A 25,331-nucleotide genomic window follows, 5' to 3' on the forward strand; every position below is an offset into this window, starting at 1 on the left:
TGTAAGACTACCCTCATCAAAGGGGAATTCCTAAAATAAATTATTCCCATGACCACAGGGATCCCAAATCCTGTCTTGAATCGAGTAGAAGTCTGCATGCTCGATCTCCCTCTATTCATTGTGTATGGGACTGCTGGGATATTCTGGGTGCTGTAGTAAGCTTCTCTGGCAGTCCTATAGTCAATGAATCATCAAGCATGCGCATCGCCGCTCCATTCATTGTGTATGGGACTGCTGGGATATTCCGAGCGCTGTAGTCCGCTTTCTCTGGCAGTCCCATAGATACTGAATGATCAAGCATGCGCATCTCTGCTCCATTCAAGGATTGCAGGGTCCTATTCTTGTGGTTCCATAGCTCTGTTTTCTGGATCGCTGAGGGTTACAGTGGTCAGACTCCCTGCTATTACCAAGGTATCCCTGATCCAATAGATAGGGGATAACTTGTCATTTTGGGAATATCCCTTTAATATGAGGCTGGCCCCTCTTTGCTGATTCTTTCTTCTGGGAAGAGACTACTAGAGATAAGTAACATGGCTGCAGAACATGGCCAGTCCAAATAATGGGTAGGATTGGCTTTTGCCTAGGATGCCATAGAGGTGGAAGTACAATGGTTGACAACAACTTTAATGAATTGCTGATAAATTATAGATTTTTGCTGGACAATACTGATATGCAAGGACAAGAGATATTCACTAGGGCTTCTTAGGAGTCCCAAATAATTTTTCCTTCAATCCTTCACTGAGTCTGACAATCCCCCAAAAAGTTACCAAAGTTTGGGTTATTCAGTTTTGATAAATGAAGGCTTAGAGGTGATCTTATTACAATGTATAAATATATGCGGGGACAGCACAAAGACCTTTCTAATGATCTTTTTACTCTTATGGTACTGTCACACTTAGCGATGTACCAGCGATATGACGCGGTCAGGATCACTGGTGCATCGCTAAGTGGTCGCTAGTGAGCTGCCACACAGGCAGATCTCACCAGCGACACAGCAGGGGTCGTGGGTCGCTACTTACCTGTCAGACGAGGCGATCCTGCGTCCTCCCGCCCGGCTCCACGCGTCGCTCATCGTCACAGCAGGAAGCTGACGACGAGAAACAGTCCAGCCTGTTCTCGCGCGATCAGCGATAACCAGCGGGGGAGCGGGTTGTAGGTAAGTATCACACATAGCTATATCGCTAGCAATATCGCTATAACGTCACAAGTTATAGCGATATTGTTAGCGATATCTATTAGTGTGACATGCCCTTTAGACCTGTGACGGGGACAAGGGGGCATCCTCTACGTCTGGAGGAAAGAAGGTTTAAGCATAATCACAGACCCGGATTCTTTACTGTAAGGCTATGTGCACATGTTGGGGATTTTATTGCAGATCCGCAGCGTTTTTGCAGCACGGATTTGCATCAGATCTGCAGTGTAGTACACAGCCAATGTAAACCTATGGGATATGGAGATTTCCTGTGCACATACTAGGAAAAAAAAAGGCGCGAATTCTCAGCGTTTTATTTTCCGCAGCATGTCAATTCTCTGCACGAATCTGCAGTGTTTCTGAACCCATTGACTTCCATTGAGTCAGGCACATCTGCAGCAAAACTGCAGGTGTAAAAAAAAGATCTGCGGATTTGCTGTGGATGTGGGTGCTAGAAACCCTGCAGATCGGGAGGGGGGAAGTGTGTGGGCGGAGTGTGTGCTGGGCAGGGTCTGTGTGTATGTGTGTGCGTGTCTGCTGTGTAAGCAGCCATTGTCTGATGGGACTACTGCATTGCCGATGATGGGAAAGTAGTCCCATCAGACAATGCATGTAAAGTGTAAAGAAAGAAAAAAACCATACAGTACATATACACATACCAGAGGCGTAGCTAGAGTTTTGGTTCAGGGGGGGTGAAACTTCTGAGTCGGCCCCTAACCAGGTAACCTTGATTACAACTGGGTGACACACCCTAATAGTGGATGTAGGAGATGACTGCGCTGTTTCTAAAAATTATCTCTATATAAAGACCAACATGGATATTACCGCCATATGGTCAGTGGTAAATACCAGTCCTACGGAACATATAAGTGATTACTGCACAGTTATAGATGGTGACTTACAGTGGACGTTCTTTCTGTTGGAATCGATCACTTTTCACGTCATTTCCATCTGGTCCAGACCGATAATGAAAACGTCTCCAGCCAGGACTCTGCTGCAGAGAATACAACAAAGACACGTTTCACTTCTCATATTCCAGCCCCATCCCCATCTATCTCCAACCTGCACAAACTCATCATCCTGCTGATACCCCAAATGCTGAGCTCCTGCTGCCGTATGTGTCCCTAATACCCCAATGCTGAGCCGCTGCTGCCGTATGTGTCCCCATTACTGCACCTGAAACCCCAATGCTGAGCCGCTGCTGCCGTATGTGTCCCTATTACTGCACCTGATACCCTAATGCTGAGCTCCTGCTGCCGTATGTGTCCCTATTACTGCACCTGATACCCCAATGCTGAGCCGCTGCTGCCGTATGTGTCCCTATTACTTCACCTATTGTGTGGTTCTGTGTGCCCTCTAAATTCTAAAGCATCCCTCTATAATATAGTAAGGTCGGGTGCAAGTGCCCTAGAAAACAGTGCCCACATTTTATCCTCTAGAATGTAATAATGCCCTGTGTGCCCCGTTTGACAGTCACAGTAACCTGAACTCCCCTATAACAATAAGTGCCCACTTTACATTTAATAATGTCCTGAGTCTGCCCCCTGTACAGCTCCCCTATACACGGTATAATGCCCCCTCACTGTATATATACTGACCTCTTAGTATGCCCTAATGATGGCGCCAACACTGTATGATTGCCCCCTCACTGTAATCTCCACATTGTATGATGGCCCCCTTACTGTAATCTCCACACTGTATGATGGCCCCCTTGCTGTAATCTCCACACTGTATGATGGCCCCCTAGGTAGCCTCCATATAGTATAATACACCAGATAGTCCTCAATATAGTATAATGCAGCCCCCATAGGCAGACTCCACAGTATAATGCATCTCCCCATAGGCAGACTCAATAGTATATTTCAGCCCCCCATAAGCAGACTAATGTAAAGCAGCACCCCCCATAGGCAGACTGTAATATAAGGCAGCACTCCCCCCATAGGCAGACTGTAATATAAGGCAGCACACCCCTAAAGGCAGACTGTAATATAAGGCAGCACCCCATCCCCTATAGGCAGACTGTAGTATAAGGCAGCCTCCCCATCCCCTATAGGCAGACGGTAGTATAAGGCAGCCTCCCCATCCCCTATAGGCAGACTGTAGTATAAGGCAGCACCCCCATCCCCTATAGGCAGACTGTAGTATAAGGCAGCCCTCCATCCCCTATAGGCAGACTGTAGTATAAGGCAGCCCCCCCATAACCAGACTGTAGTATAATGCACCCCCATAAAAAATAAATAAATCCAATACTCAAGTCTCTTGCTCCTGCGATGCTCACTGCTCCCGCTCATCTCCTGAAAGCGGGCGCCGGGCAGTGACGTCATCGCGCCCGCTGTCAGCGAGAGGAGGATGATGAAGGGAGGTCAGCTGTATCGGCAGCTGAACCTGCGATCGATGACAGGGGGGGGGCACTGCTGGCACCGGGCACCCTGCCTGCTCAGGGGCCCATAGCGGCCAGGCGGCAGAGCAGGGAGATTGATTCTCCCTACTCTGACGCAGAATGTAACTATATCGGCGCGCTGTGCCCGAGGCCATCGCCCTCTCTGCCCCCCCCCCCGGTAGCTACGCTACTGACACATACATTACAGATAGTACATACAACATATAACATAGAGTACATACTCACCATATACACCTAATTCCCCAAAGCCCTCGAACTCCTAATAAAAATAATAAACTAACCTATACTTACCTTTCTGCCGTAGTCCAGTTAATATTGAGTGTCCCACGACGATGTCCCGTGTAGAACACTGACATCGGGTGATGTCAGTGCTCTACAGGGGCTCCCACGACGAAATGACAGGCGGAGGTAATCCTCCGCTGTGTATCCCTCCGCTGCTGGGAAAGAGGTCCCGTAACCCTAACCCTAATTCTCGCGCAGCATTGCTCCTGTCAGTGTGTCACTGGAGGCCCTATAGAGCAGTCACATCTCCTGATGTGACTGCTCTATAGGGGAGATCGTCGTGGGATACTCATTATTAAATGGATTACATCGGAACAGGGAGTATTTGTTAGATTATTATTTTTCTTTTCTCAGAAGATCGAGGGCGTCGCAAGGATTAGGCATACAATAAAATGGGAAAACTGTGTAGTGTTCTATTTCATTAAAATACTTTTTATCTGGCTGTGTCTTTTTTTTAACTTTTAACTATGGGATTAGTAATGGATAGGTGTCTTATTGACACTTCTCCATTACTAACCGTGCTTAATGTCACCTTACAAAACAAAGGTGACATTAACTTCTTATTACCCCATATGCCACCGCTACATGGCAGTGGGAAGAGAGAGGCTAAGCTCCATTTCTGGGGTGGCTGCAGGCTGGTGTTTGCAGCCGGGGGGGGGGGGCAATATCCATGTTCCCTTCCTAGGCTATGAATATCAGCCCGCAGCTGTCTGCGTAGCCTTTCTGGCTATTAATTATATGGGGACCCCCTGTTTTGATAGTAAAGGCTATCAGACAGCTGCGGGCTGATATTCATAGCCTGGGAAGATCCATGGTTATTACCTGCTTCCCAGGCTATAAACACTGGCCCTCTGTCACCGGCTTTCCCACTCTGGACTTGATAATTGCGCGGGAGCACACGTAATTTTTTTTCCCATTTTTTAAAAAAATTAAACACATATTGAGTTTAAGGCCGGGGTCACACTTGCGAGAAACACGCATGAGTCTGGCACCTCAATACCCGGCACTGCCGCCGGTACTCGGGACCGGAGGGTGCGGCTGCATGTATTTCTATGCAGCTGAACGCTCCGGTCCGAGTGCCGGTGGCAGTGCCGGGTATTGAGGTGCGAGACTCGTGTGAGTTTCTTGTAAAGTGTGGCCCCAGCCTAACATAGATTTTTTTCTATCTATGGATAGATCTATCTATCGATAGATCGATCTATCGATTGATAGATATATCTATCGATAGATATATCTATTGTTAGATACATAGATATATCTATAACAAATCAAAAATGAAGGCAGCACTCCTTACTCTACATGTTGAAAAAGGTAGTAAATTTATTCAGACCCACATGTCTGGGTGACATTTCGGCTCATACTGAGCCTTTCTCTCGCCCCCCAGAAAAAGCAGAAGGGCGAAACGCGCATTGGGGGCGCAGGGGATCACCATCAGACCACGAGCATGATCTTCATCTATTATAGGTAACGCTATTAAGATTATGACTTGTATGCTATTGTGGAATAAGTTTTTGTAACGGGCATACTTGATACATCCCAAATGGCTGAGCGCATGTGGGCTGCTTTTTGAATACATGGATGTATAATCCTTTGGGATAATTATCTTTTCTGAGGTTCTGAGCACATTTTTAACCCTTGGTTTACAGATACTTCCCTCTGTGATTCTAAATCTGTATAATTATATATAATATATTATATCCTATTTATTACCTATTTATATTATATTATTCTCTGAATTTATCTTTTATCTGTGGACTGTTTCCCCTTGGGGTACAGCACACTGGGACTGGGACACAGTTTGTCTGTAAAATCTCAGAGCAAAACCGGACATCAGCTCGGTCATGAGTACCGCTCTGCCCCACTTTACAAAATCACCAGATTTTGAGCCAGCTTACAATTACGGATGTTAGCCCTGAAGCCATCATATTTGTGAATGAATGTGATGTATTTACAAGGATACCCCACTTTTAACTAGTTAGCTTCAAGAAGTTAACATAAGAGGGACCTAGATGTATCTTCATTGAAATACTGCTTCTTTTTAACATGTTCCATTGGAGAAGGTGGTGTAGTATGCACCTCTATTTGCTCTGTTGTAGGATTATTGGTTTGTGTTTCCACATCCCTCCCCCGGCTTCTTGCTCTATTCCATTACACCAGTGCAGCCTCTGTCTATCAGCACTAAGTATATTTCCATCCTTTTGTCATCCTTTTGTCAATGAACAGCCAGGTGATGAATGGAAAACTGAAGATTTCATGTCAGCGATAAAATGATTTGTCACGCTAAAAAATGCCAGAAGCATTGAAAAATAAGTGACAATATTATTTTAGCAAATCTCCACAAGGTTTGCTTAGGCCCACTATGTAAAGATCTCACGGATCCACTTCGTCCATTGTATAAAGAAGCAGGATCTTGAATTATCTATTCATGTACAGACCAAATCGTGTGGCCATTGGGCATCACGATAGTTGGCGTTGGCACATGCAGCGAGATACAGGTTATATCATCATCCTTTGAAAGACATTAACTGTAGGCCCTGAACATTCATCCTCCCCCCAAAAAAGATATTTGGCAGACTAAGGCAGGTCATAGCTCCCAACTTTTATAAAAACGGTGCGGGATATGTATTGTGGTACCTACACCGTAATTATGCCTCTCATGACCCTATTGATGCCCCTTAGTGTTGTCACCCATGATACCCCCTTGATTGTCATTATAAAGTACAGTATAATGCTTCCAAAACTGTCCCCATAAAAAAACAAGTATGATATCCCCACAATGAATCCCCCCAACAGTTTTACTCCACAGCCCCCCGCTTGTAGAAATCGCAGAAACGTGGGATGCAGTGACGGACAGGAGGCAGAGGAAGGGTTAACAAGTTTAATAACAGGGGAATACTCCACGCAGGGAGGTAAAAGGTTAAATAGTATAACGTGAAAAGGATGTTGGTAGGTAAAGGGTTAAACGGGATTCAACAGTTTAGATAGCAAAGGATATTGTAAGTAGAAGAACAACGGTTCAGATAATGGCAGTTCTTGTGAAGCACTTGTGTCAGGAGTTCCGCCAACTGTAACACCTGCTGAGAACTCAATGGCGCCGGCAACGGCTATCGCGGTGTCTTTTTCAAAGAAAAAGTGGTCACTCTTATGTGTCACATGTACATTACTCACGGACATGGAGCATACAGCACCTTATTCTCTAGTCGCTACTGGGTGCGCTGTACTTTCCTCTTCATGCTGCGCGCTTCCTGTGCGTGCCAAGACTCAAGTGCCGACAATCACTGGCGTGCAGCTTCTCTCTGGTGGTCACCAGCACCCTGCACTTTCTCTTTGTAGTCACCGGGCTCACACTGCACATCTTTCTCTCAGAATCCCGCTGCTGGCTACAGGGCTGCTGCACGGACACTGACCTGAGTAATGCTGGTGCTCCCAGGATGGAGCACTTCTCTCTACTTCGGCACTGTCAGCTCGGCTCTGCTCTGAGCGCACGACTCTGCTGTGCAGGTGACAGGGGCAACTTTCTATCCGGCCTGTCGCAGCGCTGGTACTCTGTCGTGGGGGAAGGGGCTGCAGAGTGCGCCGCTCTGCTTTCACGCCAAACTGACCTGCTGCGCGAGCTTTTCTCTTTTATCCCCCCACTGCTGTGCGCACTTTCTTCCTCTCTCTCCCCGCCCATCTGGGTCTGCAGGAAGGTCCCACTGGCTCAAGCTTCCCCCCGGGGACGGGATGCAGCCTCTTCAGTTCCTGACCCAGCATGCAGGTACCCACGGTCTGGTCATCCCCCTTACACATGCACGTACAGTATGAATCAAGAGTGCCCCCAACACATTATTAAACCCCCACAGCATGATGCCCATAAAGTGACCCCCTCCCACAGTATGATGGCCCTTATTCAGTATGATACCCTCACACAGTATGATGGTTCTGGGTCGCCCTCGCTCACCCAGGTGTTATGAATGAGTCACCGTAGGAGGCAAAACCAGAAATACTAGCTAAGTCCAGAAAACCAGAGAAGTTGGCAGCTATCGGATTGCAGACCCCTGAACCTATCAACAACAACTAGCAGTAGCCGTGGGGGGTTCCTACGGTGCCCTAGACCCCTCGATAACAGCCGGAGAACTAAATAGCCTAAAGACAGAAAGGGAAATCTAAACTGCCCCAGAGCAGACCCCAAAGCAATAGGCAGCCCCCAACATATAATGACGGTGAAGCAAGATGAAAAAACACTCACACAGATAGAAAGATAGGCTGAGCAAATGATGGGGCCCACGCTAACTAAATAGGACAGGATAGAAAAGCTGCTGTCTGCAATCCGCCAAAACCCTATCAAAACAAGAGCCAACAGACTGATAGGGAAAAAAGCCCTGAAGACGCTAGGCTTCAAAAAGACTATATCAGTACTCAGGTATTTTCTGAAGACAGAGCAAAAGGAATTCAGCTCACCCCAGCAGGGAATGGCAGAAATCCAGAAAAACAAGGCAAAACAAAACCAAAACACAAATGCAAAAATCAGAGCAGAAAACTTAGCTTTTGAGGAGCAGGAATCAGACTGGTCTCCTAGAATCCCTCTAAGAAATCACCAGCAAGGCAGAAGGGCGTCGGCTGCCTTATATCCAGTCAGCAATTCCAGTCACCCAGTCATCATCATCCTGCTCAGGTGCTTGGTAATCAGCCTCACTACCTTCCTTCACCAGAAGAGGGAGTTCATCAGACCTCAATGGTAAAGGGGAAAATGAACTCACAACACCCAGGGCAGCGGGGTACTCGGTACCGGGCCGGTGTCAAGGCGGGAATGTGTCACAGCAGCGGTGACCCGGTCCGTGGCCATGGGCGCCCAATATCAATGGCGGTGATGTTAATGGTATTAAAGTTTATATGAATAGTTTGTGACGCCACCCGTGGTGTTTGGCAAGTAAGATGGTAAGCCAACGCTGCCTACAGATCCGCTGGGACCGATGGTGTGGTGCAGCAGAGATGGTATAGTTCCCCACAGGTGGAGCTGTAGTCCCAGGGCAGTGTAGGTGCAATGGATGAGGAGAGACGCAGAATGGTGTGGATGCTGGCACCCAGGTGTAGTGGTGCGGGAATAACTGGAGGACACCAGAGTATGCGGTTCCAAAGCTTTACTCACTGTTTACAGTTCACTCAACTGCCTGCCTCCGTACTGTGCTCTCCAGGTCAGGGCTCCAGCCAACCTCCAGGCAGGACAGGACTCTCCCTTCCACACTCAGCCAACATATACCTTACTGAACGACTCCTCCAATGCGCCTTTAGGTGCGAAGCACTCCAGTACTTAGTTACCCTGGAATGCCTCTCTCTCAGTGGCGGATTATAATGAGGTCAATTTGGGCAGTTGCCCCGGGCCCAGTGGGGTTAAGGGGCCCACAGCCCAGGCCAGAAAATTGCCCCATTATAATCCGCCACCGCGCAGGGCCGGATTATAGGCAGGGCAGGCGGGGCTTCAGCCCCGGGGCCCCCACCACAAGAGCTTCTAAGGGGGCCCCCACCACATTCCTGCTGGCTGCTGCAATGGCACTCCATCTTCTCCCCACCTAAAAGTGAGTGACCGTGGGGGCGGCATTATGTGCTCTGCTACCAGCAGCATCTACAAGTAGCGTGAACGCTGATGCTGCTGGTAGCGTGCAAAGGCTTGTGATGAGATCACAGGAGGTAAGGTGTCAGGGCCCCCGATCATGTGACCCCTGTCTCCTCCCCTCCTGTGACCTCATCACAGGTCCTGTGCGCACAGCACAGAGAGCAGCCATGTATGTGGAGTGCGCCTCTGCGGGTGGAGGTCGGTGCTGGAGGCTCCATTATTCTCTATGTGGAGGGTGGCTCTGCGGGTGGAGGTCGGTGCTGGAGGCTCCATTATTCTCTATGTGGAGTGCGGCTCTGCGGGTGGAGGTCGGTGCTGGAGGCTCCATTATTCTCTATGTGGAGTGCGGCTCTGCGGGTGGAGGTCGGTGCTGGAGGCTCCATTATTCTCTATGTGGAGTGCGGCTCTGCGGGTGGAGGTCGGTGCCGGAGGCTCCATTATTCTCTATGTGGAGTGCGGCTCTGCGGGGGGAGGTTGGTGCTGGAGGCTCCATTATTCTCTATGTGGAGTGCGGCTCTGCGGGTGGAGGTCGGTGCTGGAGGCTCCATTATTCTCTATGTGGAGTGCGGCTCTGCGGGTGGAGGTCGGTGCCGGAGGCTCCATTATTCTCTATGTGGAGTGCGGCTCTGCGGGTGGAGGTCGGTGCCGGAGGCTCCATTATTCTCTATGTGGAGTGCGGCTCTGCGGGTGGAGGTCGGTGCTGGAGGCTCCATTATTCTCTATGTGGAGTGCGGCTCTGCGGGTGGAGGTCGGTGCTGGAGGCTCCATTATTCTCTATGTGGAGTGCGGCTCTGCGGGTGGAGGTCGGTGCTGGAGGCTCCATTATTCTCTATGTGGAGTGTGGCTCTGCGGGTGGAGGTAGGTGCTGGAGGCTCCATTATTCTCTATGTGGAGTGCGGCTCTGCGGGTGGAGGTCGGTGCTGGAGGCTCCATTATTCTCTATGTGGAGTGCGGCTCTGCGGGTGGAGGTCGGTGCCGGAGGCTCCATTATTCTCTATGTGGATTGTGGCTCTGCGGGTGGAGGTCGGTGCTGGAGGCCCCATTATTCTCTATGTGGAGTGCGGCTCTGCGGGTGGAGGTCGGTGCTGGAGGCTCCATTATTCTCTATGTGGAGTGTGGCTCTGCGGGTGGAGGTCGGTGCTGGAGGCTCCATTATTCTCTATGTGGAGTGTGGCTCTGCGGGTGGAGGTCGGTGCTGGAGGCTCCATTATTCTCTATGTGGCGTGCGGCTCTGCGGGTGGAGGTCGGTCCTGGAGGCCCCATTATTCTCTATGTGGAGTGTGGCTCTGCAGGTGGAGGTCGGTGCTGGAGGCCCCATTATTCTCTATGTGGAGTGTGACTCTGCGGGTGGAGGTCTGTGCCGGAGGCCCCATTATCCTCTATGTGGAGTGGGGCTCTGCGGGTGGAGGTCGGTGCTGGAGGCCCCATTATTCTCTATGTGGAGTGGGGCTCTGCGGGTGGAGGTCGGTGCTGGAGGCCCCATTATTCTCTGTGTGGAGTGGGGCTCTGCGGGTGGAGGTCGGTGCTGGAGGCTCCATTATTCTCTATGTGGAGTGCGGCTCTGCGGGTGGAGGTCGGTGCTGGAGGCCCCATTATTCTCTATGTGGAGTGCGGCTCTGCGGGTGGAGGTCGGTGCTGGAGGCTCCATTATTCTCTATGTGGAGTGCGGCTCTGCGGGTGGAGGTCGGGGCTGGAGGCTCCATTATTCTCTATGTGGAGTGCGGCTCTGCGGGTGGAGGTCGGTGCTGGAGGCTCCATTATTCTCTATGTGGAGTGTGGCTCTGCGGGTGGAGGTCGGTGCTGGAGGCTCCATTATTCTCTATGTGGAGTGTGGCTCTGCGGGTGGAGGTCGGTGCTGGAGGCTCCATTATTCTCTATGTGGAGTGCGGCTCTGCGGGTGGAGGTCGGTGCTGGAGGCTCCATTATTCTCTATGTGGAATGCGGGTGGAGGTCGGTGCTGGAGGCTCCATTATTCTCTATGTGGAGTGCGGGTGGAGGTCGGTGCTGGAGGCTCCATTATTCTCTATGTGGAGTGTGGCTCTGCGGGTGGAGGTCGGTGCCGGAGGCTCCATTATTCTCTATGTGGAGTGCGGCTCTGCGGGTGGAGGTCGGTGCTGGAGGCTCCATTATTCTCTATGTGGAGTGCGGCTCTGCGGGTGGAGGTCGGTGCTGGAGGCTCCATTATTCTCTATGTGGAGTGCGGCTCTGCGGGTGGAGGTTGGTGCTGGAGGCTCCATTATTCTCTATGTGGAGTGCGGCTCTGCGGGTGGAGGTTGGTGCTGGAGGCTCCATTATTCTCTATGTGGAGTGCGGCTCTGCGGGTGGAGGTCGGTGCCGGAGGCCCCATTATTCTCTATGTGGAGTGCGGCTCTGCGGGTGGAGGTCGGTGCTGGAGGCTCCATTATTCTCTATGTGGAGTGCTGGTGGAGGTCGGTGCTGGAGGCTCCATTATTCTCTATGTGGAGTGGGGCTCTGCGGGTGGAGGTCGGTGCCAGAGGCCCCATTATTCTCTATGTGGAGTGCGGCTATGCGGGTGGAGGTCGGTGCTGGAGGCTCCATTATTCTCTATGTGGAGTGCGGCTCTGCGGGTGGAGGTCGGTGCTGGAGGCTCCATTATTCTCTATGTGGAGCGCGGGTGGAGGTCGGTGCTGGAGGCCCCATTATTCTCTATGTGGAGTGCGGCTATGCGGGTGGAGGTCGGTGCTGGAGGCTCCATTATTCTCTATGTGGAGTGCGGCTCTGCGGGTGGAGGTCGGTGCTGGAGGCTCCATTATTCTCTATGTGGAGTGCGGCTCTGCGGGTGGAGGTCGGTGCTGGAGGCTCCATTATTCTCTATGTGGAGTGCGGCTCTGCGGGTGGAGGTCGGTGCTGGAGGCTCCATTATTCTCTGTGGAGTGCGGCTCTGCGGGTGGAGGTCGGTGCTGGATGCTTCATTATTCTCTATGTGGAGTGCGGCTCTGCGGGTGGAGGTCGGTGCTGGAGGCTCCATTATTCTCTATGTGGAGTGCGGCTCTGCGGGTGGAGGTCGGTGCTGGAGGCTCCATTATTCTCTATGTGGAGTGCGGCTCTGCGGGTGGAGGTCGGTGCTGGAGGCCCCATTCTCTATGTGGAGTGTGGCTCTGCGGGTGGAGGTCGGTGCTGGAGGCCCCATGATTCTCTATGTGGAGTGTGGCTCTGCGGGTGGAGGTCGGTGCTGGAGGCCCCATTATTCTCTATGTAGAGCAGGGGTCCTCAAACTACGGCCCGCGGGCCACATGCGGCCCGCCAAGGACTTTTATCTGGCCCCCCGCCAGGCCGACATTGAACTCATGAACTGCACTGCAGTTCAATGCCGGCGGACCCTGTGATCGCGGGCGGGACGAGGCGCCCAGGAAAGGCGTTACGCAGCCCTCCGTATGCAGCAGAGCACAGTGCACACAGACGGCGTGATTGTCGTCACGCCGCCTGTGTGTCTGTGCAGGAAGAAGACTGAGATGAGCGGGCGCCTCTTCAGAGCAGCGGGGGACATAGGTGAGTACTTTTTTTTTTTTTAATGCCGGGTCCTATTGGGGTCTTTTACCTGCCCAATGGGGACATGTGCTGCCTAATGGGGACATTTACGTGCCTAATGGGGACATTTACCTGCCTATTGGGGACCTGTGCTGCCTAATTGGGACCTGTGCTACCTAATGGGGACATTTACCTGCCTATTGGGGACCTGTGCTGCCTAATGGGGACCTGTGCTGCCTAATGGGGACATTTACCTGCCTAATGGGGACCTGTGCTGCTTAGTGGGGACTGTGCTGCCTATTGGGGACATTTACCTGCCTATAGGGGACCTGTGCTGCCTATTGGGGACATTTACCTGCCTAATGGGGACCTGTGCTGCCTTGCCTATTGGGGACCTATGCTGCCTAATGGGGACCTGTGCTGCCTATTGGGGACATTTACCTGCCTATTGGGGACCTGTGCTGCCTAATGGGGACCTGTGCTGCCTATTGGGGACATTCACCTGCCTAATGGGAACATTTACCTGCCTATTGGGGACATTTATCTGCCTATTGGGGACCTGTGCTGCCTAATGGGGACCTGTGTTGCCTATTGGGGACATTTACCTGCCTATTGGGGACCTGTGCTGCCTAATGGGGACCTGTGCTGCCTATTGGGGGCATTTACCTGCCTAATGGGGACATCTGCCTGCCTATTGGGGACTTGTGCTGCCTAATGGGGACCTGTGCTGCCTAATGGGGACCTGTGCTGCCTAATGGGGACATTTACCTGCCTATTGGGGACCTGTGCTGCCTAATGGGGACCTGTGCTGCCTATTGGGGACCTGTGCTGCCTATTGGGGACATTTACCTGCCTATTGGGGACCTGTGCTGCATATTGGGGACATTTACCTGCCTAATGGGGACATTTACCTGCCTATTGGGGACATGTGCTGCCTATTAGGGACATTTACCTGCCTAATGGGGACCTGTGCTGCCTAATGGGGACCTGTGCTGCCTATTGGGGACATTTACCTGCCTATTGGGGACCTGTGCTGCCTATTGGGGACATTTACCTGCCTATTGGGGACCTGTGCTGCCTATTGGGGACATTTACCTGCCTATTGGGGACATTTACCTGCCTATTGGGGACCTGTGCTGCCTAATGGGGACCTGTGCTGCCTATTGGGGACATTTACCTGCCTATTGGGGACCTATGCTGCCTATTGGGGACATTTACCTGTCTATTGGGGACCTGTGCTGATTATTGGGGACCTGTGCTATCTATTGGGGACATTTACCTGCCTATTGGAGACGTATGCTGCCTATTGGTGACATTTACCTGCCTTTTAGGGACCAATGCTGCCTATTGGGGATTCTTGCACCACACCAGTCTGAGCCTGAGGTAAAAGTGGAGTTCCACCAATATGGGCACTGGTGAGGCTGCACTGATCAGGCTGCATTGATGGGCACTGATCAGGCTGCATTGATGGGCACTGATCAGGCTGCGCTGATGGGCACTGATCAGGCTGCGCTGATGGGCACTGATCAGGCTGCATTGATGTGCACTGATCAGGCTGCATTGATGGGCAGTGCAGTTTGTATGTCTCTGTGTGGGCAATTTTATTGTTGGTATATTGTTTTTGTAGCGCTGTATATATGTTGGTATTTTACTAATAGCAATTTTGAATCCCTAGGAAACAATGATATCAAGAAATAGAAAAAATTGACTCGAAGTGTAGGATATTCGAAGAACCCAAAAAATCGGTAAGTTTGATGATTTAACTTCATTTTTAATATCGTATTTGTTCCTATTTTTGTTTTATTACTTCTAAATAAAATATGTGCAGTGTGCACAGGAATATATTCATAATTTTTTTTAAACTATATTCCGGCCCTCCAATGGTCCGAGGGACCGTGATCTGGCACCCTGTTTAAAAAGTTTGAGGACCCCTGATGTAGAGTGTGGCTCTACGATTCGTGACCCCCGTCACGTGACGAGGGGGCCCCAAAGAGTCTGAACTGCCCCGGGCCCTGGCTACCCTTAATCCACCCCTGCTCTCTCTAGGTGTTCCTAGTCTTTACTTGTATGACAGACAGCTGTAGCCTGCTTCGGGGACTCCTCACTGCGTCCCGGCTCTCTATTCAGTTGCTGTTGTGTCCCAAGTCTATGATGGGAGCAATGCGTTAGCGGCTCACTACTCCTCTGGTGTCTGTTGCCTGATATAAAGATCCAATCAACCTCGGGGACCGGGCCCAGGCCTTTGCGCTCTCTTGACTGGAAGGGTTCTCTCTCTTTCTCAACCTGCTTCCCACCGTCCTTCTATTCTCCTTCGTTCCGATCTGTTCTCTCTCTTATGGAAGGTTAGGTTATCAATCTTATCAGTCTCTTTCTCTGGTCTTTCTCGTGCCAGCAGCCCAGATCACTGGGACCTGCTGCAGCACGTCCCTCAGACACCCATCTTCTCTCTTCTCTCTCCTCTAACCAACTAACCACTAACTTTCACTCTTCCCTCTCTTTTATATCTAACTCCACCCGCCTCCCCAGCACCTCTCGTGTTACGAAGCCAGGGACCACAAAAGGCACCCTATGACCTTTCCAGCATAAAGCATGGATGGGTCCTTGCGGAACTATCCTGTGTGTGGGGTGTAGGTGTTGGAATGCGGAAAGGAGTTCCCAGCCTACCTGGATGGTGGGGCACAACACCTTAGGAGAAGGTGCAGTACCTCTGTGGCGACTGAAGCCTCAGGGGCGCCACAGTTCCTCAGCATTATAGCCCCCACAGTGCACCATCTATTCAGTATTGTATCTCAGCAGCCCCCCCCAGTCAGTATGATGACTGACTACACTGTCCTCACCAGCCCCTCCTTCATTATGATGGCTTCTACAGTCCCCAACTCAGTATGATGGTCATCACAGTCCACTTCTCAATCAGTGTGATGGCCCCCACATTCCCTTGTATGATGGATATACTAGGGCTAGGCTGGGACAGAGAATATCATTAGTATCTGTGAATTTTGCCAGCTCTCCCTGCAGACCCAGCTGACACTTATCTGTCTGTTTACAGCAGGGTGTATATACAGCGGGTGAAATAAGTATTGAACATGTCACCAATTTTCTAAGTAAATATATTTTTAAAGGTGCTACTGACATGAAATCCTCACCAGATGTCTAATAATCCATCCAATCCACACAAGCAAATAAATCAAACCCTAGCTGTCCATAAAAAAAGTTATATGTAATGACAAATGACACAGGGAAAAATTACAGAGATATGCAAAATTTGGGTTTATGGTTTATTTTTTTTTTTTAATCCAAATCACTGAATATTTTCGTTTCCTATGCACTGATTAAAAAAAAAAAAAAGACTTCTATTTTTAACCATCACGTTTTGATTTTGCACAAAACGCGTGTGGAATTACATACAAGCTAGATGAACAAGAAAAATCTTTATTGTAGCCAAAAATGTACACGATATTATATATAAAAATTTATTGAGCATTCATTCTGCATCTTTATTGGAACTTAATACTTGCGCCTATTGCTTTTTTCTTCAAAGCTTCTCTTGATACTTTTTACTCTTATAGAAGGCCTGCGGATCTTCTGTATGAAGCATCCAGCAATAGACACCATCATGTTCATATTCCATCTACCTTGGTATTCTCTTTCCATCTCGTTGATATCCTGATGAAATCTTTCTCCTTGCTCTTTGCTGACAGCACCAAGGTATTTAAGAAAGTAACCCTAATGTTAATTTAAAAAATCTAACTTCAAATTCATCAGACAATCCAAGGCTTTGATGATGAATGTTTCAGCATGTTCTCCACAATTGACTAAATTTTCGATATTTGTTGTTACCTAGAAATTTCTTAATGACTTCTTTAAAAGAATCACATGCCTTCTTCTCCACTGCTTCCATTTTTGTTTTGAACATGTCATCCCTCTTGAGTTTCAGAACATCAGGACCCACAAAAATGGCTTCCTTCACTTTTGCTCCTGACAGTCCCTGAAACTCGGTACATAGGTGCTTAAAAGTCTTTCCTTCTTTCGGTAGAGCTTTCACAAACTGCTTCCTCAGTCCAAGCTTAATGTAGAGTAGTGGCAGGAGAACTTTAGTGGAGTCAACTAAACTTTCCGCAACTATCTTCTTGAGTCCAAATTGCAAAGAAGTTCTTGTTGGACAACTTTTTTGGATCCAGTGATGAGTCCTATCACAGCTGTCCCAGTCACACATACTTCAGATACTTCAGATACTTCATGTATCTTACTTGCTGCCATAGGAGCAAAGAGAAAACTTTCATATCACCATATATTGACCATCCTTGATCCTCATAGATAAGTTTCTTGAGAATAAAGTCTAAATTCTCATAACTTTCCTTCAAGCGCACAGAATGCCCTACAGGCACTGAAGCATACTTGCTGCCATTGTGCAGTAGCACAGCTCTCAGACTTTTTTTGGATGAATAAATAAAGAGACTCCACTCACTCACATTGTACTCAATGTTGAATGTTTTCATCAGACCAGGAACATCACTGCAATATACTAGAGCGCTGTCTTGAGAAAAGTATGAAAGGAATTCCTTTTCTCTGCTTCTGTACCATGAAAAACAGTTAACAGGAGCTAGCAGGTTATTTTCCTTTAGTCTAGAGTAGAGGTGGGAACCTTTTTTCTGCCAAGGGCCATTTGGAATTTTATTATAGCGTTCGGGGCAGTAGTGGGATTCAAATTTTTAACAACAGGTTCTGTGTTTGTGTGTAGGAAAGCCACACCCATTTTAAGCCACACCCATTATTACGCAACACCCATTTACATGCACCTTTTCATCAAACATATACAAGTAGGGACGCAGTCAAGGAGCTGTTGCCTATAGGCAGCACAGGTCCCCAAAAGGCAGCACAGGTCCCCAATAGACAGCATTGTTCCCCAATAGGCAGCACAGGTCCCCAATAGACAGCATTGTTCCCCAATATGCAGCACAGGTCCCCAATAGGCAGTATTGTTCCCCATTAGGCAGCACAGGTCCCCAATAGGCAGCATTGTTCCCCAATAGGCAGGCACAGGTCCCCAATAGACAGCATTGTTCCCCAATAGACAGCATTGTTCCCCAATAGGCAGCATTGTTCTCCAATAGGCAGTGCAGGTCCCCAATAGACAGCATTGTTCCCCAATAGGCAGCATTGTTCTCCAATAGGCAGTGCAGGTCCCCAATAGACAGCATTGTTCCCCAATAGACAGCATTGTTCCCCAATAGACAGCATTGTTCCCCAATAGGCAGTGCAGGTCCCCAATAGGCAGCATAGGTCCCCAATAGGCAGCACAGGTCCCCAATAGGCAGCATTGTTCCCCATTAGGCAGCACAGGTCCCCAATAGGCAGCATTGTTCCCCAATAGGCAGGCACAGGTCCCCAATAGACAGCATTGTTCCCCAATAGGCAGCATTGTTCCCCAATAGGCAGCACAGGTCCCCAATAGACAGCATTGTTCCCCAATAGACAGCATTGTTCCCCAATAGGCAGCATTGTTCTCCAATAGGCAGTGCAGGTCCCCAATAGACAGCATTGTTCCCCAATAGACAGCATTGTTCCCCAATAGACAGCATTGTTCCCCAATAGGCAGTGCAGGTCCCCAATAGGCAGCATAGGTCCCCAATAGGCAGCACAGGTCCCCAATAGGCAGCATTGTTCCCCAGTAGGCAGCACAGGTCCCCAATATGCAGCACAGGTCCCCAATATGCAGCATTGTTCCCCAATAGGCAGCATTGTTCCCCAATAGGCAGCATTGTTCCCCAATAGGCAGCATTGTTCCCCAATAGGCAGGCACAGGTCCCCAATAGGCAGCATAGGTCCCCAATAGGCAGCATAGGTCCCCAATAGGCAGCATAGGTCCCCAATAGACAGCATTGTTCCCCAATATGCAGCACAGGTCCCCAATAGGCAGCACAGGTCCCCAATAGGCAGCATTGTTCCCCAATAGGCAGCATTGTTCCCCAATAGGCAGGCACAGGTCCCCAATAGGCAGGCACAGGTCCCCAATAGGCAGCATTGTTCCCCAATAGGCAGTGCAGGTCCCCAATAGACAGCATTGTTCCCCAATAGGCAGAATTGTTCCCCAATAGGCAACACAGGTCCCCAATAGACAGCATTGTTCCCCAATAGACAGCACAGGTCCCCAATAGGCAGCATTTTTCCCCAATAGACAGCATTGTTCCCCAATAGGCAGCATAGGTCCCCAATAGGCAGCATTGTTCCCCAATAGGCAGCATTGTTCCCCAATAGGCAGCATTGTTCCCCAATATGCAGCACAGGTCCCCAATAGACAGCATTGGTCCCCAATAGGCAGTGCAGGTCCCCAATAGGCAGCATTGTTCCCCAATATGCAGCACAGGTCCCCAATAGACAGCATTGTTCCCCAATAGGCAGCATAGGTCCCCAATAGGCAGTGCAGGTCCCCAATAGGCAGTGCAGGTCCCCAATAGGCAGCATTGTTCCCCAATATGCAGCACAGGTCCCCAATAGACAGCATTGTTCCCCAATAGACAGCATTGTTCCCCAATATGCAGCACTGGTCCCCAATAGGCAGCATTGTTCCAAAATAGGCAGCACAGGTCCCCAATAGACAGCATTGCTCCCCAATATGCAGCACAGGTCCCCAATAGGCAGCATTGTTCCCCAATAGGCAGCACAGGTCCCCAATAGGCAGCATTGTTCCCCAATAGGCAGGCACAGGTCCCCAATAGGCAGGCACAGGTCCCCAATAGGCAGCATTGTTCCCCAATAGGCAGTGCAGGTCCCCAATAGACAGCATTGTTCCCCAATAGACAGCACAGGTCCCCAATAGACAGCATTGTTCCCCAATATGCAGCACAGGTCCCCAATAGACAGCATTGTTCCCCAATAGGCAGTGCAGGTCCCCAATAGACAGCATTGTTCCCCAATAGGCAGTGCAGGTCCCCAATAGACAGCATTGTTCCCCAATATGCAGCACAGGTCCCCAATAGGCAGCATTGTTCCCCAATAGGCAGCACAGGTCCCCAATAGGCAGCATTGTTCCCCAATAGGCAGCCACAGGTCCCCAATAGACAGCATTGTTCCCCAATAGACAGCATTGTTCCCCAATAGACAGCATTGTTCCCCAATAGACAGCATTGTTCCCCAATAGACAGCATTGTTCCCCAATAGGCAGCATAGGTCCCCAATAGGCAGTGCAGGTCCCCAATAGGCAGCACAGGTCCCCAATAGGCAGCATTGTTCCCCAATAGGCAGCACAGGTCCCCAATAGACAGCATTGTTCCCCAATATGCAGTGCAGGTCCCCAATAGGCAGCACAGGTCCCCAATAGGCAGCATTGTTCCCCAATAGGCAGCACAGGTCCCCAATAGACAGCATTGTTCCCCAATATGCAGCACAGGTCCCCAATAGACAGCATTGTTCCCCAATAGGCAGTGCAGGTCCCCACTAGACAGCATTGTTCCCCAATAGGCAGTGCATGTCCCCAATAGACAGCATTGTTCCCCAATATGCAGCACAGGTCCCCAATAGGCAGCATTGTTCCCCAATAGGCAGGCACAGGTCCCCAATAGGCAGGCACAGGTCCCCAATAGGCAGCATTGTTCCCCAATAGGCAGTGCAGGTCACCAATAGACAGCATTGTTCCCCAATAGGCAGCACAGGTCCCCAATAGACAGTATTGTTCCCCAATATGCAGCACAGGTCCCCATTAGACAGCATTGTTCCCCAATAGGCAGTGCAGGTCCCCAATAGACAGCATTGTTCCCCAATAGGCAGCATAGGTCCCCAATAGGCAGTGCAGGTCCCCAATAGGCAGTGCAGGTCCCCAATAGGCAGCACAGGTCCCCAATAGGCAGCATTGTTCCCCAATATGCAGCACAGGTCCCCAATAGACAGCATTGTTCCCCAATATGCAGCACAGGTCCCCAATAGACAGTATTGTTCCCCAATATGCAGCACAGGTCCCCAATAGGCAGCATTGTTCCCCAATAGGCAGCACAGGTCCCCAATAGACAGTATTGTTCCCCAATATGCAGCACAGGTCCCCAATAGGCAGCATTGTTCCCCAATAGGCAGCACAGGTCCCCAATATGCAGCATTGTTCCCCAATATGCAGCATTTTTCCCCAATAGGCAGCACAGGTCCCCAATAGGCAGCACAGGTCCCCAATAGGCAGCACAGGTCCCCAATAGACAGCATTGTTCCCCAATAGACAGCACAGGTCCCCAATAGACAGCACAGGTCCCCAATAGGCAGCATTGTTCCCCAATAGGCAGTGCAGGTCCCCAATAGGCAGCATTGTTCCCCAATAGGCAGTGCAGGTCCCCAATAGGCAGCATTGTTCCCCAATAGGCAGCATAGGTCCCCAATAGGCAGTGCAGGTCCCCAATAGGCAGCATAGGTCCCCAATAGGCAGCACAGGTCCCCAGTAGGCAGCATTGTTCCCTATAGGCAGCACAGGTCCCTAATAGGCAGGCACAGATCCCTATTAGGCAGCACAGGTCCCCAATAGGCAGGCACAGGTCCCTAGTAGGCAGCACAGCACAGGCCCCCAATAAGCAGCAGCACTACACATATACAGTAACTGACCTGGTGTTGGCCTGTGTACCATACACAGGCTGAAGTTGTGAGGTGAGGCAGGCGGGCGGCGGGCCACCACACACAGACTAGTGTCCTGTCCAGGCTCAGCTCACTGGGCAGCCGCAGGAATCAGTGCGCGGACAGCGGGGGCCGCCGGGGTGTGCTGACTGCTGTGCTCTGTCCAGTACTAGTCAGCAGACAGAACAGCAGCATGCGTCGTCACGTATCAATGCGCGCGGTATCCGGCGGGAAGCAGAGCAAGAGTCCTCCTCTGCTCCTTGCCTCCAGGCAGCGCCAGGACATCAGAGGACCGGATCGCGGCTCTAGATCTCCCCGGTTCGGGGAACCGGCTGCTTTTTTAACAACCGGTTCCACCGAACCGGGGAGAACCCGCTGAATCCCACCCATGGTTCGGGGGCCGTCTAAAATTATTAACTTAAACATTAGCCTATGACTAAGAGTGTGTATACACCTGAAATGCGTCAGGTACAAAGCCTCGCCTTTTAATGTTTTAACTACGTTTGAATAAAGAATTTATTTTATCCCTGGATGGTTGTGCCGGAATCTTTCCCCATCTTTCATCTACTTTCCTGTGATCACCAGTGGAAACGGCACCCTCAGGAGGAACTCCGGGCCAAATCTTCCAGCTACACATTCTCAGCGTGGTAAGCTCCTTCGTCCCTCTTAGTCTCCCTGCATTAGCCAACTATATTTGTTCAAACATTTAAATAACTCCCACCTAATGTCATGGATCATGGCTGGAATGACTTCTCTTTGGTGAGGCGTGTGATTTTGGGAGGTATTGATGATGTTGCTACTCACAACTGTTTTTCTAAGTTTGCATCAGTCAGTCTTGAGCGAAGTCGACACCTTGCAATGGAAAGTTTTGAAAAGAACTGCTCACAGCAATAAGTTGTTCCGAACACAGATGCATATTTCAATGCATGTCTCCTCACAGTGGGAAAATCATCATTGTTCACATAACGTTTATAAAACTCAAGCAATGGGAGGTTATTGTACCTAGCTGTCAGCTCAGCATTGTTTTGTAGCTGAATGATCTTGTGTTGTAGGTCATCGGGCACATCAACTGGTTCCACATTGAATGATGCAGCAAAAATTCCATTTGCTTACCTTTGACATCCTTGAATCTTTCTTCAAATGCTTCAATCAGTTTTGCACATTCACCAGCATATTCAAGTGTCGGGGAAGGCTTTTGTCTTTCCAGAGTGAGGAAAAGAACTGTGTTATTCCTTTCAAGTTGCACTTTCCACAGCCTTAGTTTAGCTTCAAATGATTTCCCGTTTGAAAACAGAGAGCTAAGGCCTGTTTCACACTTCCATTTGTCTCCATCAGTCAAGATCTGCCGTTTTGCAAAAAAAACGGATCTGCCATTTTTCTTGGCGGATCCGATTTTTTTTCCCCATAGACTTGCATTACCGGCGGATCTTGACTGATGGCCATCCGTTGGATCCGTTTTTTTGCGGATGCACCAAGATTTTGGCGTCCGCTGACAAAACTGGACGGACAATGCAACGTTTTTCTGGCTGGCCGGATCCGCACTTTACACTGCGCATGCCCAGCAGAATCGCCTTTGCAGTAAATTTAACACTAAATCCCGATCTGGCGGCTGAGAAAAAATTCTCTCTCTCTCTCCCCCCCCCCCCCCCCCCAGACAGCGGTTCCTTTAAATCCTTCGCCGGATCCGTAAAAAAAAAACGGTCCGGTGGCACACGTTGATGTCCGTACGCAGGCGGATCCGTTTTCCGCCATTTTGGCGGATTACAACTGACAGAAAAAACTGATGTGTCAAACAGGCCTAAGAAGCTGATTGGGGCCTTGCAGGTTAATGTTCAGCTCTGAGAGGTACTTGGTAATGTCCACCATGAACGCCAGATCACACTGCCACTTGCTGTCATTGGGTTCACTGATAGGTTTCCCCTTCACCTCCATGCACTGGCGTAGCGTGGGGGGGGCGGGGGGGGCGGTCCGCCCCAGGCGGCATGTGTGTGGGGGCGGCGCGGCGGCAGCAGCAATTCCACCCTGCAGTGCAGTGCAGCGGCGGGCAGGGAGCGATGCGATCACGGCAGCTCCGCTGCCTGCAAGAGTGAATAGCAGTAGCGGAGCGGCAATGGTCCGTCCTGCTTCCTGCCCGGAGGCCGCGCTTCCTGTTTCACACAGAGGAGCGCCGCTGAGTGACGTCATCATTCAGCGGCCGCTGCTGTGTGAGGGAGGAAGCGCGGGCGATGCTGCGGACAGGTGAGAGGAGAGAGGTGGTGTCTTGTGTGTATGTATGTATGTATGTCTGTGTGTGTGTGTGTCTGTGTGTATGATGGAGCAGGCAATGATGGGAGTGATGGTCTAGAAGGCAATGATGGGGTGATGGAGCAGACAATGATGGGGTGATGGAGCAGGCAATGATGGGGTGATGGAGCAGGCAATGATGGGGTGATGGAGCAGACAATGATGGGGTGATGGAGCTGGCAATGATGGGGTGATGGAGCAGGCAGTGATGGAGCAGGCAATGATGGGGGTGATGGAGCAGGCAATGATGGGGTGATGGAGCAGGCAATGATGGGGTGATGGAGCAGGCAATGAGGGGAGTGATGGAGCAGACAATGATGGGGTGATGGAGCAGGCAATTATGGGGTGATGGAGCAGACAATGATGGGGGTGATGGAGCAGGCAGTGATGGGGTGATGGAGCAGGCAATGAGGGGAGTGATGGGGGTGATGGAGCAGGCAGTGATGGGGTGATGGAGCAGGCAATGATGGGGTGATGAAGCAGGCAATGAGGGGAGTGATGGGGGTGATGGAGCAGGCAATGATGGGGGTGATGGAGCAGGCAATGATGGGGTGATGGAGCAGGCAATGAGGGGAGTGATGGGGGTGATGGAGCAGGCAGTGATGGGGTGATGGAGAAGGCAGTGATAGGGTGATGGAGCAGGCAATGATGGGGGTGATGGAGCAGGCAATGATGGGGTGATGGAGCAGGCAATGAGGGGAGTGATGGGGGTGATGGAGCAGGCAATGATGGGGGTGATGGAGCAGACAATTATGGGAGTGATGGAGCAGGCAGTGATGGGGTGATGGAGCAGACAATGATGGGAGTGATGGGGTGATGGAGCAGGCAATGATGGGGAGAAGACAATGATGGGGTGATGGGGTGATGGAGCAGGCAATGATGGGAGTGATGGGGAGAAGGCACAGTGATGGGGTGATGGAGAAGGCAGTGATGGGGAGAAGACAATGATGGGGTGATGGTCGAGAGGGCAATGATGGGGTGGTGGGTGAGAATGCAATGATGGTGGTGGTGGAAAGGGCAATAAATGGGGGTGGTGGAGGAGGAGGAAATGATGGAGGTGGTGGAATGGGCAATGATGGGAGTGGTGGGGGAGAAAGCAAAGATAGTGGTGGAGAAGAAAATGATGGAGGTGGGGGAGAGGACAATAATGGGATGCGAGGGGAGGAGGACAATGAGGGGTGTGGGGGATTGGGATGGGAGGAAGGGGGACTTATAATGGCCTTAGGAACAGGGGGAGGTGGAGGAAGACATTATCGTTTATTATGTCTAACACAGTCCCTTAGTATATAGTGTACTCACTAATTCTGTATAACACCATCCTTAGTTACATAGTTTCCTCTTTTATTATGTATAACACCGCCCCTTATTACCTACCATCCTCTCTAGTTATATATGGTGCCGTCCCTTATTATATAGCTTCCTCTGCTGTTATGTATAGTGCTGTCTCTTACATAGTGTATTTTTGTTATTTTTGTTATTCACAGCGCCCTCTTTTATTACATGGT

General features: G+C 50.3%; 1 protein-coding gene across 1 annotated transcript in view; it reads left to right on the forward strand.

The window, feature by feature from the left end:
• Positions 1-14,625: 14,625 nt before the first annotated feature.
• LOC141075525 (alanyl-tRNA editing protein Aarsd1-B-like) overlaps positions 14,626-25,331 on the forward strand; it is a 166,091-nt gene continuing 155,385 nt past the window's right edge. The window contains exon 1 of the mRNA XM_073562614.1: positions 14,626-14,702. The gene's annotated coding sequence lies outside the window, so the exon portion shown is untranslated. The remainder of the gene's footprint in view (positions 14,703-25,331) is intronic.

The sequence above is a fragment of the Dendrobates tinctorius genome, unplaced genomic scaffold, assembly GCF_039654945.1.
Source record: "Dendrobates tinctorius isolate UK_male_01 unplaced genomic scaffold, ASM3965494v1 ptg000360l, whole genome shotgun sequence".
Classification (NCBI taxonomy): domain Eukaryota; kingdom Metazoa; phylum Chordata; class Amphibia; order Anura; family Dendrobatidae; genus Dendrobates; species Dendrobates tinctorius.